Consider the following 559-nt stretch of genomic DNA (forward strand, 5'->3'; position numbering starts at 1 on the left):
GCTCCGTTCTGACGCTGCTCCCGGCTTCCTTTAGATGCCTTTTCAAGGGGAAAAAAGAGCTAGCAGGTGCTGGAAGTCCACTCTGCTGAAGCCCCCTGACCTGCGTGGTGGTGAAAGAGGAGATCCTGGATGGAGGAGGACACTATGGGGGACGTGCTCGTCCTCGTTAGCTCTGATTCTCTGATAAAGCAGAGCCCATGCTTTTACTTGTTAAGGGTATACCGAGTACTATGTCTGCCTTACACCTTTATTTAAGTGAGATGTATTCTTGCCTCTGGCACGTCTCCCTTCTCCCGTTGTACAGCACAGGGACAGGTATTAAGGACCTGACTTTATTTTCCCACGAGTTGGGTTTTTTAAACAGGGAGGAGGTCAATAGATAACAAATGCTTTTGGCTGGATTTTTCCTACTGGTTTGTTTTCTCTAGCTCGCTGTTTTGGATGAGTTTGGCCATCGGTTCTCCCAGCAGCACAGCCGCTTGCGCTCTTCAAGCTGCTTCGGTCTTGGGGCTGTTTAGAAATGACACCAAGTAACATCTTTGTTCCATTTTGGTTTGTT

Source organism: Opisthocomus hoazin, chromosome 6 (assembly GCF_030867145.1).
Source record: "Opisthocomus hoazin isolate bOpiHoa1 chromosome 6, bOpiHoa1.hap1, whole genome shotgun sequence".
In the NCBI taxonomy this organism is placed as follows: domain Eukaryota; kingdom Metazoa; phylum Chordata; class Aves; order Opisthocomiformes; family Opisthocomidae; genus Opisthocomus; species Opisthocomus hoazin.